Source organism: Pan paniscus, chromosome 14 (genome assembly GCF_029289425.2).
Source record: "Pan paniscus chromosome 14, NHGRI_mPanPan1-v2.0_pri, whole genome shotgun sequence".
NCBI classification, from domain to species: domain Eukaryota; kingdom Metazoa; phylum Chordata; class Mammalia; order Primates; family Hominidae; genus Pan; species Pan paniscus.
In genome coordinates this window covers 20,848,404-20,863,210 of record NC_073263.2, presented here as the reverse complement: position 1 = coordinate 20,863,210, position 14,807 = coordinate 20,848,404, and positions in this window count along the sequence as shown.

The following is a 14,807-nucleotide window of genomic DNA, read 5'->3' as shown; positions in this document are numbered from 1 at the left end:
GCCACCGTGCCTGGCTGCAACTGCTTTTCATTACTCTCACTGCTTCACCTCCACTTGTGATCAGTGACACATGTTTGAGAGACACCTGGCTTTGGAGACAGAAATCAGGATCCTTGACCTCTTTATTACCTTTCCTAATGGAATGAGGTTGCACCCATGGGCCGCGCTCTGCTGCGCAGATGGGCCGCGCTCTGCCGCGCACCGGCAGTTCACAGAGCCCCGTCGTTTTGGGGAGCACTCCTCTGTCACTACAGTGCCTATTGTAAAACCTTAACCACGGGATTATTTTTTCCAAAAGACCTCAGATAAATACTTACTTGATGTTTTTATTCACACAAGGTGTTAATTTCTAGCAAGACTTTTACGAGCACAGCAAACAGCAGTTGCTTTTTCATGTGAGCATTAAGAAAGACTCAAGGTATGAAAAGCCTGCTGCAAAGGATCCAGAAAGATCTGTGGGATTTGGTGGGCTGCAGCAGACAAATGGCCTGCCAGTCTGTGACAAGTGTGCAGTCACCGTGGGCTCCAGCCTTGGGAGGCACAGGATCCACTAAGTCGTTGGGATTACCGGGCTCTGTCCGTAGCAGCTCCTGGAGAGTTAGGGCCCTGTATGCACATCTCTGCAAAGGCTGTTGGTCAAACACATGAAAAGCCGGTATTAGTGGTGTCTGCCTGAGCCACCGTAAATCACCTCTCCCTCTGGGCTGCCACTGCATTGCCTGTGCACAGCCTGGAGGCATGGGGCGTGTGTCACTGGGGGAAGCATGCAGTTCAGGAGTCCTGTTATGTCCACATGAATGTGAATATGAAAGCATGCCCTGGCGCCTCTGTGCTGGGCTATTATTGGGACCAAGGACTCACACACAACAGTGATGTCATCCAGATGCACAATAGAAGATTGTACTGAAACGTCAGAAGCCAGATACCAGGTTTTCTCTCACAAACGGTTGTTTTAAGTGCCGATATCAAGGCTTGACAATGTTAGTGCTGGCAGGACTTTTGTTTTTCATTATCCCCATCTTCATCCTTAAACGAACTGTAGAGATGCAGAGAAATAGTCATTAGAATGAACTAAATTAAAAGCAGGAAGCGGTTAACTTTATGTCGACTCTAAGATAATGTTAGTAAATAAAAAGGCTGATTGGAATTCTCTGTATTCTGATAAGAACTTTTTATTAGTAAGTTATTTGTGCTTTAATGGGCTGCTTGTGGCATCTGGTTGAGTTGTGATGCTTTCCATTACTCATTTTTATTAACACATACAGTAAATATTAAAATAGATCTTGGGAGTGATAACATAGGTAGAAAATGATGGGTGGCTTGTCAGATACAAAATACAGCAGCATACTTACAGATGTGTTCTCATGCCATTTTCAAATTTATATTGGCTATTTTTAAACTTTGTCAAGCCTTTCTCTGACTTCTGTTTTACTGTACTGCTGTTCTTGACATTCCCATCCCCCAGCCCACCAGATTGAAATTTTGGTGTAGCTTATAAAAGGTATCCCCAAAGCTAGGACTTTGACAGCCAGTGATATGTATCTTTTTTAAATGTTTCATTCAGGGTAAGCAAATGAGCAACAGCAAGGGAAAATCACATTTTAGTATTTTTCTCCCTGTTAAAGATCGTTTTGTGCTTTTTAACTAGGATACCAGAAAGCAAAGTATTTCAGTATTCCTTTTAGCAAACTACATATACTCAACCAGATTTCTAGTAGCATTTTTCTTCAATGTTTAAAAAAGTGAACTTTTTAAACTTTTACTTTCTATTCTTCTTATCCTTCTGTGATATGTGTACTTTTTGCCCTGTTTAGAATAGATAAAATATAGCTTTAATTTTTCTAAAAACATTAAAATGTTTTTCTAATGGTCTGTAATCTGTAATGTTTCTAGAATTTGGTGGAAAGTCAATTCACTAATTTAATGGATTAGTGTACGTCAGTTCTTACTGTAAACTTTAAAAGGTATAAGAGCTCCAGGCTAGGTTGGAACTTGTCCCTAAGTCATATTTAGGGAGTTTCTGTTTTATTTTGTAAAAACATTCATCTCACATTTCCTAAAAATGAAATAAGGCAGCAAAATAAAACTCATCCAAGGACTCTGGTTACTTGGGTTTTATAGCTAACTAAGACTTTATTTTGGTTTTCCTTTCCCTTTCATGTTCTCATATGTCCCCAAATGTTTAGGACTAAGAGAATGAGGGGGGAGGCCCAGGCTGGAGAGCTCCTGGACAGGGTCTTGGGGGGGGACTTGTCTTTCCTGTACCCCCTGGGATGTCACTGTGTTCACCCTTAGGGACATCAGGAAATTTCGTATGAGGGGACTTTGGTGCACCTCCCACAGGCACTGCTTTGGTTTTATGAATATCGGTTTTTCGGTGTTATGGGATCCTTCTGCTTCAAAGTGAAACTAGTTCTGAAATTTTCAAGCTCAAAAACTTCCATAGGCAAAACTTTTCATGGAAACAAAATATTTTTTTATCCTCATTAAGTAAAATTCAGACATTTGTCAAAAGCAAATATAGCTCTCAAGCCTTATGGATTATACGTTTTGGTTCCAAAGAATGAGGAACCTCTGGTAGCCCCAGGAATGGGAGATTTTCACACTGTTGTGATTCTGAAGTCACCAACTTAACAACTAGAACCAAACAAAATCAGTGCTGTTCAGTGCCTTCTGACTGTCTGCTTACTCTCCACTGGGTGCTGAAAAGCCCCAGCCCGTGTGTTGCTTAAGGTCCAGTACATTATTGTAGAAAATAAGGTTAGTGGGTCCCTAGTGGTCTCTGTGGACTAACTAGTGGGTCTGCTGGCAGCTTGGTAATTTTAGAGGAAATATGAAGTATAAGATCAATTGGAGGCTCACCGAGCCTGGCTGGCAGGTGCTACTTACCCTGCCTGGGAGTCCTGACAGTAGCCCAGGAAGGTTCTTTTAAACTCGTGACTATATCGACTATTGGGTTATCTGCAAGGAAGAATATATTTAGCTTTTGAAGGAGGCCTTTGGCTGCTACCCCAAGCAAGCCAGCTGCGAATCACTGGCCACGTTTTAACTTTCCGTGTTGTTGCTCCTTGTGTTTGGACTGAGAAATGCATTCAGCAACTCCTCCTTCTATTAATCCTATTGCTACATCTCCAGCCTTGAGATTTGCCAAATGTTGCTCAATGAAACACTCAGAACAGCATTTAGACAAGGCTTTTTGAGACTTTGATGCGGTCTGAGAAATTACGATCTTTCCATCTGTAGATGGGGCTCCTGTTGTTTCCATGTCACAGTCAGCGGAGCTGTGATAGAGTCTGAGCAGCAGCAGCTCAGCTTTCTCCAGCGCACCTTGATGAACCAAAATGTTTTGTTTTTGTTTTAGCAGAGGCATGATCAGCACAGAACCTGTAAGCACTTGCTTGTTCTCACTCACTTCTATTCCGTATGTGCTTTTCCTGCATTCCTTTATTAGAGACCTGTTGGATATCATCATCTTGTTGCCATATTTGCTGAAAGGAATGAATGTGTCCGTGCAGTTTCCCGTTGATCCCTGTCTGGAGTTAGCAGCACGGACCTACCCCAAGCTGTGCTGGCGATGCAGGTTTCACTCATAAAAACAACTTCTCATTACCAGTTGAGGACCAGCCATTATTCCAATATTACATGGATTTGAAAAACAAATTCAGCACCTGAGAATGAAGTGGCACCAGGACCTTTCACAAGCTGCTAAGCATCTGAAAACCTTGATGCTAGTTCAGGCGTCACCACTTAGGAACACATGGCGTAAGGGGAGGCATAGATGATTGCAACTGGATCAGAGATAATGTAGATAATTCCTTACAGCCCAGGCCCACAGACTTGCTCACAGTCACTCAGAATACCCTGGAGGAAAGCCAAAACTAGAGCCCAAGTCTGTGGTCTAGTTTAGGTCTCCAGGCAGCATCGGGCTCCCTCTCCTTTCACATTTTCCAACACTCATGTCCTTGTGAGTGGAGCATGAATAATACTTTTTCTGCCTCCCCAGGAGGGGAAGGGCAAATCAGAGTGCACATGCCAGTCTACTTTGAAAATCCTGAAGCCCTACACTGCCAATGTAGAGCAGCCACGTCCTTCCGTCCGCGTGTCCATCCCCTGGTGCACATCTCGCAGAGCCCCCGGGTAGCCTCGGGGCCCCAGACAGGATGAATCTCAGGCCCTGCCATCAGGGGCCTCACAGTCCAAAACAGAAGGCAGGAGTTGGACAAGCAGTGGGGTGCAGCCGCAGGAGCCCAGGGAAGAAAGCCTTGGCTACTAATTCCTTACGGCTGTGGCAAATATCATGGGATCTTAGGGACTGCCTCACAGGGAAGGTGCCATTGGAACTGAACCTTGGAGAATAAGCAAGAATCCCCCCAGGTGGAGCAGGTCAGGGGCTGTTGTGGGTAGAATGAAAACATGTGGGCCTCAAAGTCATGGTGTGATTGTAGAACAGTGAACTCTCTGGGTGGTAGAAGGGCCGGGTAGCAGACCTTTGTACCAACATTGTCCTGGAGGTAATGACCAGTTTTTGAAGAAAATAGCAGCTTAATTTTATGAGAAATTTTCATTGCTTAGATTTGCCGGAGAGATGGGATTTCCTTATGGGTTGAGCCTAAATATTGCATTGGAAGTATTTTTCTCTTTTCTTTGTTTTGGCCTCGTTCCACTCTCTTATCAGGATGTGAGATCCAAGGGGACCTGCCACTGGCCAGCTCACACCATTACTCAGGAAGTCCTATGTGGTCAGTGAGCTCCAGTTTGTCCTGTGCTCCCCTAGGCGGTGGGAGTCCACAGCTATGGCCCCAGGTGGATGTCCTGAAGGAAATCAGGTGAAAAGGGGGTTCGCTCATGGAAACTACTTCAGTTTCATCCAGGACAGATCTGTGAGTGCCAACTGACTGTAAAGCCTCTGGTCACACCACTCAAGGCAGGCTTCATACTGAAGCTGAGCTCATGACAATCCCCCCAAATCCTTCTACACCCCCACATACCCTTCCCCTACTTTATGGTTTTTAGAGACAGGGTTTTGCTCTGTTGCTCAGACTGGAGTGCAGTGGCACTATCATAGCTCACTGTAGCTGTGACCGCCTGGACTCAAGCCATCCTCCCACTCAGCCTCCTGAGTAGCTGGGACTACAGGGATGTACCACTGCACCCAGCTAATTTTTAAACTATTTTTTGTAGAGACAGGGACTGACTATGTTGCCCAGGCTGGTCTTGAAATCCTAACCTCACGTGATCATCCTGCCTCAGCTTCACAAATCACTGAGACCCTTTCCCTTCTTAAAGGTGAATATACTAATTAACTCTAAAGCCAGGGTTGCTGGCCCTCATCTGTCTTAATGGGACCCTTCCTCCCTTGTTGTGAATGACAGGAAACAGGTCTTGAAGAAGCTCCATGTCTGAAACAAGGAGGTCCATGGTCATTTATGGTTGCTTCACTAATTAGAAGTCTTTTTTAATGAGGAGAACATTTTCATTTCTCCAAGGGCTTTCTTGCTTTGGGTGGGCCAGAAGGTGTGGTTGGTGGGAGGTGTGGAATGAGACCAAAGATGGGGGTGAGGCCATAGATGCTGAGAGTGGACCTCACCCTCAGGACAGTTGAGGCCTGGCAGGCGGGCCCGAGCAGAGGAGGGCAGTGCCACTGATTGGCAGCTTCTCCATCCCAGCTGCACCTGCCCTCACAGCTAGTTGAAGGACAGAGAATGTGGTCTCATTAACTCACTTGGCGATGGCTTTGTGGTTCTTGTTGCAAACTACAGGTAAATCTCCCAATTGGAGGAACTCTGATGTACACAGTGAGCTGCCTGAAGAAAATTTCCTTTGCACTCACCCTTGGAAAGCATTCTTTCCTTTAGTATAGCATTCCTGGATTAAAAAAAAAAATGTTGTTTGCAAATCTTTAAAGCCTGCCTCACTGTTTTAGAAGGAAAGTTTCTAAGATCTGAAGACAATGAAATTGAGACCAGGAAGAAAATGATGGTCCCCTGTTGATATTCCAAGAGGATATGTGTGTGTGTGTGTGTGAGTGTGCACGTGGGGTGTGTGTGTGTATGTGTGTGTGAGTGTGCATGTGGGTGTGTGTGTATTGTGGAGGGTGTGTATGTGTGTGAGCGTGCATTTGGGGGTTTCTAGGGTGTGCGTGTGGGTGGGTATGTGTGTGAGTGTGCATGTAGGGGGTTGTGGGGGTGTGTGTGTGTGGGTGTGGGTGAGTTTGGGGGGTGGGAGGGTTGTGGGGGGGCGTGGGGGGGTATGTGTGTGAATGTGCATGTGGGGTGGGGGGGTTGTGGGGGGTGTGTGTGTATGTGTGAGTCTGATGTAGTGGAGCTGAAGGAAAGATGCTGAGCAGAGGCCCAGGGGGCATTCTCAGCCCTGTTCTCCACCTTCCATCCTTGTTAGCCAAGTGGGTTTTCAAGCTTTTGGTGAGTGCTCATATTAAACAGCACTTCTTAGCTTGCCCAGGATAAGGGGAACTCCTGTGAAACCAGTTGATCTCCTGGGCTCTTGAGGCTACTTGTGCCACCACGCATACCACTTCTATGGGCCATTTTCATTAAAATAGTGGTGGTGGCTGCTGGCCAGTGCAGGCCCTCGTCTCCTGAGAAGAGTGGTTGGACCTGCCCAGCAGCCCTCTCCGCAGCCACCTTCTGATGGTCCTGTAGAGCAAGTAGGAAGGCCTTTGGCTTTCAGAGTCTCTCGGTATAATCCATTCCCATTTTGCACCACCAGCAACCTCATATGTGACAGAGACAGATGAGTGCCACTGTACAACGCTGCATGGTCCAAGCTGTGTCCCTCCCTTGGTCAGGTGATTCACTATGGGTCACTGACTATGATGAGACTACTTAGCATCCCAGGAAAGTCAATCTCATTGCTAAATGGGACCCTTTGTTTGGTAAATGTTGGAGTCAATTAGAAGTTCTACTCAGGCCAAGATAGAGTCATAAGGACTAGATTTACCTTCTCATCTTAAACAACAAAAAACTAGGCAAAATAAATGCAACAAGGGTTTTCAGATGTTGGACATCGAGTCGTGCAGGACGGTGGTCCCTGAGAGGGAGAGCAGTGGAGGTGAGCCCTGCGGCTTCCCCCGCTCACTGTCTGGGGGGCTTCCTAGGCCACAGCATGGGGAGGGGACCCCACACAAAACCCAGGAGTCTCTAAATTCATGAGACGGAGATAGGAATCTGGGACTCTGAAGCAGCTGTAATTCTCAAGGCAGAGCGCCAGACAGGCAAGAGCTGCCCGGAGAGCGAGCTCTGGAATTCCGGAGAGGATCCCTCGGTCCTCGGCTGGGCACTGATGGACACATGTGTGTGAGCGTAAGGGCTCCCATGGCAGCTGCGGAAAGAACTCCAGAAAGGACAGGCAGAAAAATCTCTGAGCTCATGTGCATTAGGCAATAGTTTGTGCTCCCAGCAGCCACGGGAGGATGAACTTTGGGTACGATACTCAGAAGGGTATTACTTCAATGGTGGTGAACAAACAGCCCTGGTCTGAAAGCTGTTAACTGCTTAAAAAGCAAGTCTACAAGTCTTCTTGGAGAAGTGATTGATTCTAGGACTTGGCCAGGAAATATATGAGCCAATACTTAATGCAATAATAATATAATGCCAGAAAATAAGAAAGTGCTCAAAAAAGGCCACCATATTGGGGGATGGGGGGATGTCAAAGGGGAACAGGACCCAACTGAAAGAGTTTCAACAGCCAGAGCTGGAACATGTAAGAAGCAAAATAAACAATGGGGTGTTGGATTATAACACAAAGTACAAAATAAAAATCCATTTGTTTATACCGATATAAATGAATCCCAAATAAATGAATGCATGAATGAATAGAGAAATCTCCCATGCAGAGGAATTCCAAGTAATTCATGGTCTTCCCTCAACGAGGTGGAACATAAGTCTCCACCCTTTAGTGTGGGCTGTACATAGCAGCTTCCTTCCGGAGGATGGGTTGGAAAGGGAGGAAAAAGAGTAACTTCACAGTGGAGGAAGCTAACGACCACTACTTCTGCCACGTGACCAAGGCCAACATCAAGAGTGAAGCCATGCTGATAGCATGTCCCCTTGATATGGTGTGATGAGAATGGTACTCAACCTCTGTGATCTTCCACAGAAAAGAATCCCATAACCCCATTCTAATCGTGAGGGGAAAAAGTCAGACGCATGTCAATGGAGGGCATGCAACATTCCTGACTAATGCGCCTCAAAGTAGTCAATGCCACCCAAAACAAGAGAAGTCTGAGAACTTCTCTTTGTCAATGCCACCCAAAACAAGACAAGTCTGAGAAAGTGTCACAGCCAAGAGATTCTGAGGAGGCATGACAACTAATTGCAGTGTGGGATCCTGGACAGGAAGAGGACAGCAGGGGAAAAGTAAGGAAATCTGAAAAAAGTGTAGATACTGGTGAAAACAATGTAGTGACGTCTGTTCACTCCTTGTGACTAACATACTCGTGTACGAGGCTAATGTGTGATGTTAATATCAGGGGAACGTGGGTGGGGGGAATATGAGGACTCTGTAGTATTGCAAATTTTGGACAATTTTTCTGTAAATCTAAAGCTTCTAAAATAAAAAGTTTATTAAAAAGTAATTATATAAACTTAATTACATAATATTTAAAACAAAGGCAATAAATATTTTTAAAGAGTTCACTTTACCAGATTATTTTAAATATTAAAAAGGGACCAAAACAAAATATCCAGCACAGCCGAAGTAGCTACTTCCCCCTTCTTCTTTCCCTTCTTCTCCTTCCCATCCTCACTATGACAGCCATTCCTGACATCACAAGTGATGTTAGTGGCGCCATAGAGTAATATAATGAATTTAGATTTAAAAACCTGAGTTACTTCATTACAAAAATAAATCAGGCCACTCAATGCCTTCAGCTTGAGCTATCCCTTGAGATAAGCCATCAGCCCGTCCAGGACCCTTCTGGTTTCCAGGCCTCCCAGTCTCTTGCGAGTGGCAAGTGTCCATGATGGAGTGGGTAGGGCTGGATATGTGGCATGGACCTCCACGGCTTCTGCACCCACATTTTACAGCCACCGTTACCCCTACTGTGCACCTGCTGTTCGCTTTCCATCTCCTCGGCAACTCGGAAATGTAGACGGTTCCTGTTTCTCGTGTGAGACACGTAGGACTAGGAGAAGTGAATTCACTTCCCCACTCACAAAGCTGGAAAGCGGCAGAGCCAAGCTTCTACCTAAGGCACGCCTGACCATAGAGCCCGCAGTCTTTCTACTGCAGCACCTGCCTCTCTTCCAGCTCCCTGCTCACCTGTCCCAGTCCTTGCTGTCCTTGCTTTGTAATCCTGAACGACTTGGCCTGGGGAGCTCCTGCACTCACACTGCCAAATCACTGCTCTGCAGCTGCTGCGGTCACACAGACACACAGTCAGGCATGCACAGAGGAACCTGTAACTAATGCTCAGTCCTGAAGCTCACACAGTAGATGCACCTACCTGTATCTAAAATGGAGTGTACAAAAAGCATACCTGTAGAACTTTCACCGTCGCCATTGTGATCATTCCATCTGATAAGCTTTCTGAAAGTAAGAGAAAGAGCTATGTTACAATGTACAGTGTGTGCCCTAGCTTATCCTGACCTTTGCCTCCAGTGTCCAATCACAAACCTTTAATGGTTCTGGCAATTTGGCATTATGGTGGAGCCGCTGATTTGTGATTTTGTCTTTAAACTTTTACTCTCTTTAACTTGACCTGGAAATGGATACATTTGACAGGAAAGAAGGCAAGTTATACACAGTGTATGTCAGGTTACACTATGTACCTAGAGGTGGTAGCATTTTGGTTGTAAAACATCAGTGTCAATGTTGTATCTGGGCAAAGTAATACAGTACACAGTTCTATTTCAATTTCCAAACCAGAGGAATACAAAGAGCTTATGCAAGTCAATTGTAAAATCACTACTCATTTTGGCAAATGCTTAAAAATGTGTGAATTCTAGATATTATAACGGTAAAATGAAGTTCATTTCTGGCTCATTCTTTTGTAGGACATACTTGCTCACCTTACAAAAGGAATAGAGGTCTGGAGACGTCGGCACTTAGGAAAATAGATTTAACTAACACCACCTTTATTTTTCAAACTGTAAATGACAATCTCTTCCCCTTGTAGCATAGCAAATGCAGGCACCCACAGAAATTCAGGACTCCGGATTGCTTTGCTAATCCTGGTATGTCCATGGGCAGGTCTTGCATGTGAGTGAGCATTGTTCAAGGTGCAAAGAACACCGCTAAGCGGCACCGCGGAGCTTTCAAAGGGGGCTTTGCATATTTGCACAGGCCGTTGCAGACATGAGAGTGGCGCTTTGAGCGGGAGCCCCAGGATGATTTGGCCCAGGTGTAACATGGCCCCTCCCCAGCCAAGTGGCAGCCCCAGAGAGCAGAGTGGAAGAGCATATTGCTGTCTTGCTCTACCATGTTTTCCAAAGACATGAAATTTAGTCCATATGTTTAAATCTCTCTTTGGCTGATTGCCTTGTGCAGTTGATACATACAGTACAACAAAATAAAAATTAAAAAATAAATCTGTTTGGGAGCAAACTTGAAGGGGAGAAACTGCTGCAGCCCTGTGCAGAGAGCGCACGTGAGCATCTAAACATGCCATTGTGTGTGCGTGTGAGTGCGCATGTGTCGAGCTGTGCTTTCAGAGAGCCGTTTATAAAATATTTGTCATAGTTTCACTGATGAGGTTCAAAAAGAGCCTTTGTTATAGACAAGGAGCCAAAGCACTTTGCTAATTTAGGAGGCCATCGTTGGGTTACAAGAATGAGGACCCAGGTAGACGGTGATGTTGGGATCCAGGGGAGAGTGGGCAGGTCTGGTAATGTCAGTAACAGCACGCAGCTGCCTCCAGGTTGAGCCAGTCTTCTAATGGCATCGCCAATGGGAAGAGTCTGGAAGGACGATCCGTGGGATTTATTATCCTTTGCTGTCCCCGCATGTGTGGCCCTGGGGTGGAAGAGTCAGGCCCTCTAGCACAGAGTCCATGAATGTGGCTCAGTTGGTCTCCTCCTTCCATCTCTTGCTGCTGCTCCTACATTTTCATCTATAGCCTAAAATCAAAGAGAAAACAAACTTACTAAGTCACAAAAAACAGAACCTTTTGAAGATAATGCCTGGGTAAGGAGCATCATAAACACTAAAAAGGTCAGAGCCAACAAAGGAAGACTTTTGTGAGCCCTACTAGGTGTCCCTAACGACTGTGGTTCTGAGGGAGATGCTGAAGAAATGGGCACTCCTGAAGTAGCCGACCCAAAGCAAGCAGATGAAAGTAACAAAACTTCACATCCGGCCGGGCATGGTGGCTCACGCCTGTAATCCCAGCACTTTGGGAGGCCGAGGCGGGCAGATCACAAGGTCAGGAGTTCAAGATCAGTCTGGCTAACATGATAAAACTCCGTGTCTACTAAAAATACAAAAATTAGCTGGGTGTGGTGGTAGGCACCTGTAATCCCAGCTGCTGGGGAGGCGGAGATGGGAGAGTCGCTTGAATCCAGGAGGTAGAGGTTGCAGTGAGCCAAGATCGCACCACTGCACTCTAGCCTGGGCGACAGAGCGAGATTTCATCTCAAAAATAAAAAATAAAAACAACTTGATGTCCAGTGGACATCGTACATGTGCAGGACACTGTTCTATATGCATTAAATATATCAACTTCATTTAACGTGTGCATGCCTGTATTACTATCCTCATGTTACATTTGAGGGATCTAGGATTCAAACTGGTTAAACATCTTGTCCAAGGTCACATGGCTCATAATTCTGAGAGCAAGGATTTGATCTGGAGGGTCTGATGATAGAGCCTACACATGTAAAAACTTTCAACACATGGCATGTTATATTTCACCTGTACCCCTGCCACACCTGCCCCAGCATGCTTTTTTCAAGGCATACAATTCACTGGCTGTTAGTATAGTCACAGAGTTGTGCATTCATCACCACAGCTGATTTTAAAACATTTTCATTACCCCCAAAAGAAACCCAAGACCCCTTAGCAATCACCGCCCTTTCCCTGCCAGTGCTCCCAGTCTCCTTGTTCCTGACACCACAGCCCTAGGAAACCCCGATCTATTTTCTGTTTCTACAACTTACCTATTCTGGACATTCATATATAAGGAATCATATAATATGTGGTGTCTTATGATTGGTTTCTTCTACTCAGCATAATGATGTCAAGGTTCATTTATGTTATAGCATGTATCAATATGTTGTTTATTTTTATTCCAGCATAGTAGTTTATTGTATGAATATGCCATACTTATCCATTCATCATTTGATGGACATTTGGACTGCTTTCACATTTTGGCTATTTATAATGCTGCTATGAACATTTATATGTGCTTTTCTGTAGACTCATTTTAATTTCCCTTGGGTGTACACCTAGGAGTGCAATTGCTGAGTTACACATGATAACTATCTTTAATGATTTAAGGAATTACCAAACTGTTTTCCAAAGTGGCCACAGCATTGTACATTTGTACTAGAGTGTATGAGGGTTCAAATTTCTCCACATCCTCACCAACACTTGTTATTATCTCTTTTTTATTATAGCCATCCTTGTGGGTACAAAGTGTTACCTCATTCTAATTTTGATTTGCATTTCCCTGATGGCCAGTAATATTGAGCATTTTTCATCTGCTTATTTTTCCAGCTATTCTTTTGAAACTAATTTGGGATGTGATTTCATCTCTAAATACTCATATAGTATACCTATAACAGGATAAAGACACTTTTAAAGAACATAACCACAATATTGCTATCACTGCCTTAAAAATGTCTTTAATTATTACATCTAGAGTCCTCAGATTTTCTTGTTTTCCATGTTTCTTTCATGCTTTAAAAAATTAATTGGTTTAATCTAGAACCAAACAAGGCCCACACTTACATTTGGTTTAATATCTCTCTTGGGGGTCTTGTTTGTTTTTTTCCAGCTCAGGGGAATGGAGGGGGGGTGGTCCTAGTCCCCTGAGCTGGAAAAAAAAAAACAAAACAAATCCCGAAATGTCTTTCCTCTGCTCTCATTCCACAATAATCAACACAGCAGACTTCTGTGGCCAGATGTGCAGGGATTTCTCCTCACCAACAAGCAAGGAATCAGTTCTGCAGCAGACACCAGCAGGTGTCCTCCAATTCAGTTCTGACACTGTCTACCTGGAGAGCCCACAGGTTGAGGGCTCCATCTCACCAGACTGCTTCCACTTAAGATGCCTTCACAAGCCTCAGCCGGCTATAATTCAGGGAACCCACAACTCCCTCCTTGGGTTTGATTAATTTGCTAGAGCAGCTCACAGAACTCAGAAACATGTGCCAACATCTACCGATTTATTATGAAGGATATAACAAAGGATACAGATGAAGAAGTGCAGAGGGAAAAATATGGGGGAGGGGGAATGGGGCTTCCATGCCATCCCTGGGTGCACAACCCTGTAGGAGCCTCCACATGCTCAGCTATCTGGAGGCTCTCTATACACTGTTCTCCTAAAGCTTGTATGGAGACTTCATCGGATAGGCATGTTGAAGCATGGACAATGATGTAGATATGTGATTGGACAAAAAGGGTGTGATCTAATACTAGCAGACCGAGTGGGGAACCCAGCAAGTCCTGTCTCTTCAGATTCTTCTTGGTCTCTCTGTACAGCATTCCTTCCTCCTGGGATGAGGCAGGGCCCCTTCAGAAATGGGGAACTTATGACCGACAGTCCGACAAGGTAGATCAGAGAAAGGTGGGGGAAGATTAGAGTCCTGCATTGGGGAGAAAAAGGAGCAGGGAAAAGAAGGTAGGAGAAGGTCAGAGAGAGATTCTGTTTTCTGAGGCCTGCTTCTGAGAGAGACCTAAAGTGCCCCAAAGTTCCAAAGTTGTAACAAAAGAGTGTAACAAAGGTCATGGGAGTTATGAGCCAGGAACAGTGGATAGAAACATACATACATATATATGTGTATGTGTGTGTGTGTGTCTATGTATATCTCTCTCACAACCCCCTCTCTGGTCATTCTGTTGTTTTTGAAGAAACTGGATTGTTAGCCCTGTGCAGTTTCCCATGTTTGGAATTTTGCCAGTTGTATCCCCATGGTGTCATTTAACATGTTCTTCTATCCTCTGTATTTCCTGAAAACTAGTAGCTGAATCTAGAGGCTTGATCAGATTTAAGTTCATTTGGTTTGGGTTTCAGCAAGACTACTTCATGAGTGGTGCCTCTACTTACTTCCACATGTCTCTCCTTTCATGCTATTGAGATTGATCAATAGATTCAGATGTTGTTAACTGAATATACATAATTATAAAATTCCATCCGCGTTTTACCTAATACATTCCACAGCCATTGATGAGCACTGCCTAAGTCCATTATCCATCAGGGAGCTGGCTTTCCTCATAACTCTAGTAAATGCCTCCTAAGAATGCAACAGTGCTTCTTCTACCATGCCCTAGTTCCCTCATATTGCAAAGGCATGAAAATGAGAAGGTATCGGCTATTTTTTCTTTTTTTTTTTTTTGAGACAGAGTCTCACTCTGTCACCCAGGCTGGAGTGCAGTGGCACGATCTCTGCTCACTGCAACCTCCATCTTCCAGGTTCAAGTGATTCTCACACCTCAGCCTCCTGAGTGATGGGATTACAGGCATGTGCCACCACACCCAGCTAATTTTTGGATTTTTGGTAGAGACGAGGTTTCACCATGTTGGCCAGACTGGTCTTGAACTCCTGACCTCAAGAGATCCGCCTGCCTCAGCCTCCCAAAGTGCTGGGATTACAGGTGTGAACCACCCCACCCAGCCAGTATCAGCTATT